The sequence below is a fragment of the Leucoraja erinacea genome, chromosome 26, assembly GCF_028641065.1.
Source record: "Leucoraja erinacea ecotype New England chromosome 26, Leri_hhj_1, whole genome shotgun sequence".
NCBI classification, from domain to species: domain Eukaryota; kingdom Metazoa; phylum Chordata; class Chondrichthyes; order Rajiformes; family Rajidae; genus Leucoraja; species Leucoraja erinaceus.
In genome coordinates, this window is record NC_073402.1 from 22,656,182 (window position 1) to 22,659,701 (window position 3,520).

The window sequence follows — 3,520 nt, forward strand, 5'->3', positions numbered from 1 at the left end:
TGCATTTGGAAAGATGGGCTTACTGGGATAGAAACATGGAAAATAGGTGCACGAGTAGGTTATTTGGCCCTTCGAGCGTCCGTATGATCGTGGTTAATCATCCAAAATCAGTACCCTATTCCTGCTTTCGTGAAGAAGGGTTTTGGCCTGAAACGTTGCCTATTTCCTTCGCTCCATAGATGCTGCTGCACCCGCTGAGTTTCTCCAGCATTTTTGTGTACCTTCGATTTTCCAGCATCTGCAGTTCCTTAAACCCTATTCCTGCTTTCTCCCCATATCCCTTGATTCCATTAGCCCTAAGAGCTATAACTAACTCTCTCTTGAACACATCCATTGAATTGTCCTCCACTGCCTTCTGTGGCAGAGAATTCCACAGGTTCACAATTCTCTGGGTGAAAAAGTCTTTCCTCATCTAAATGGCCTACGCCTTATTCTTAAACTGTGACCCCCTATTTCTGGACTCCCCCATCATCAGGAACATTTTTCCTGCATCTAGGCTGTCCAATCCCTTAAGAATGTTATACGTTTCTATAAGATCCTCTCTCATCCATCTAAATTCCAGTGAATACAAGCCCAGACAACTCATTCTTTCCTCGCATGTCAGTCCCGCCTCGGCATGATTTGTGTTATGGGAGTTTGCGCCTCAAATTTGAGTATTTTGAAGTAACCAAGAAGGTTACTCATACTTTATTAGCCAAATATGTTTTGCAACATACAAGGAATTTAATTTGCCATATAGTCATACTAATGAAAAGCTTCAGAACACGCAAAATACATTTTAACATCAACATCCACCACAGTGACTCCCCCACATTCCTCACTGTGATGGAAGGCGAAAAAGAAGTTCAATCTCTTCCCTTATTTGACCTCCAGTGGTCGGGGCCTCTAAACCTTCCGTTGACGGGGTGATCTTACTCCCGTGGCCGGCGGTGGGCCTCCTCGTCGGGGCGTTCAAGCTCCTGCATCAGAGGGGAATCTCAGCTCCACCCCGTGCCGGGTGATCTACCTCGGGTTGGGGCTAGTTGACATCTTGCAGCTTCTGGAGCATCCCGACTCGGTCTCTCCAGAGACCGTGAGCCCTTGATGTTAAAGTCCACAGATGTTAAAGTTGGAGCGTGATCCCAGGCAAGGGATCTGCCCCGATGCTAAGTCCCCGCCCGCCCCGCGGTGGGGCTTGAAGTCAGTCCCAAACAAGGCCTGCAGCTCCACGATGTTAGGCTGCAGAGCAACCAGGGATACGACCCAGGAAACAATCGCATCTCTGGCAAGGTAAGAGATTGAAAACAAGTTTCCCCCGCCCACCCCCCACATAAAACAAACCGGAGAACATTAACACAAAGTTTTAAAACACTAAAAATAACAAATAAAAAGGATGAAAAGGACAGATGTAGGCGAGGCTGCCATCGAAGCGCCACCTGGCGGTTGATGAGGATATTAGCATGAAACAAAAGCTTTTCACGGTACCTTGGTACATGTGACAATAAACTAAACAAGATGGTACTATAATCAGTGAAGAAGCTTATCAGGAATTATCAGTCTTTTGCCCAGAGAGGGGCAATCAAGAACTAGAGGACACGGGTTTAAGGTGAATGGAGAAAGGTTTACTAGAAACCTGAAGGGCATCTTTTTCACACATGATGAGTGTGGGACGAGCTGCCAGAGGAGATAGTTGAGGCAGATATAATAACATTAAAAATACTTACTTGGACAGGAAAGGTTTGGTGTGGATAAAAGCCAGGCATGGGGCAAATGGGCATAGCATGGGTAGGGATTCTTGGGCATGGGCAGGATGAGCAGAAGGGCCTGTTTCCGCACTGCATGACTTTCAAAGTGATTCAGTACAATGAAGATGAGATTATTTTCCTTGGATCAGAGAGATCGTAAATTGGCAATGTCAATGTTCCAGGAGGTGAACAACAAAATTCCAGAATGTACTATCATTAAAAAGGAGACAAAGGGAGTCTTATTAACCTTAACAATTGGATAAAGCCCAAGGACCGGATACATACAGCATGTGTCTATCTTCAGTTTAAATCGACAGAAGGATGGAGGGTTGGGTGTGTATGCGTGCTTTGTCTGTGATTTTTATTTATTTGCTTATCTTTATTATTTTAAAGATATTTTAAATTTCGTTGTACATGGCCCATGTTACAATGACAATAAAGAAACTATTCTAAACCAGCATATGCAGTTCTTTCTGCATGTGCTTCTGAGGTGTATCCAGGTCAGAGCCAAAGGAGGAGATTGCAGGGCGATAATGAATTTATACATCTTCATTTACCATACGTGAGGTGCCAGAGTTATAGAAACATATAAAATAGGTGCAGGAGTAGGCCATTCAGCCCTTCGAGCCTGCACTGCCATTCAATATCATCATGGCTTATTGGAAAATATTCTGAATAGAGTTAATCTATGGAAGGCAATGATTAATCAACAACCATCAGTGTGATTGTTAGGGGAAGATCTTAAACAATTTGATTTATTTTTCCCAAAGGTAACATCATGCTTTGAATAAGGCAATGGAGTTGATAATTTCCCTTAATGAAGGTACTGTAAATGAGGACATTTAGTCTCAAGTGATTGCATAGTTGTACCAAGTGACACTAAGAGATAAGTCACACTTTCATTCAATGATAATAAAGATATGAAGGGCCAATTGTCCTGCAGCTTGATTGGCTCTATGATCTTTATATTGCCCATTTCTGTACTTTCAAACACTGTTTCAACTTGGGTGACTCCAATCAATAGTCATGATTGTTACCCTGTAAGTACAATATGAACTGGGCCCATCTGTTTCCACTGAAATCCTAACAATAAATCTTCATAACATGGAGCATCTCTCCTACATAAACTTAATACATTTTTATTCTTCCTAAATGGAAAGTACTTCAGAAATTCATGATAGTTTTTTGCCCTCTAATCAAAGTTCTTGCAGCAGTGTCTCTGTACGCAGTGATTGAGATGGCTTCAGTTGATAAAACTAATAAAGCACTGTCGATAGCTCCCTCTGCAGGAATACACTGAATTTAATTAAATAAACCCAATTCTAACGAAGAGTTCCAACCCAACAAAGTCACCAATTTATGTTCTACAGAGATGCCGCTTGACCCGTTTAGTTACTCCAGCACATTGGGTCTTTTTTTGTATACGGGCAGCTGCAGTTCATTGTGTCTCCCACCTCTCCACTCTGGTTCCAGCACATAGATAAATAACACCTCACCAGAATTTTTCTGCAAGTTATATTATATTTATTTTATATTTATTATATTTAATTCTTTATTTCGAACAGAATAAAAGAATAAAAAGCAAGTGTGAAACAGCATACAAAAAACAAAATATTTATAAAGTGTCATAAACAATATCTATAAATAAATGAAATCGTATGTGTCCGAAAAGGAGTAGTTATGTTTTCTTAACAATCCAAATAATTTAAAGGGTGATAGAAGAGTTAAGGGCCTGTCCTACTATACGAGTTTATCCAAGAGCTCTCCCGAATTTAAAAAAAAAAAATCAAACTCGT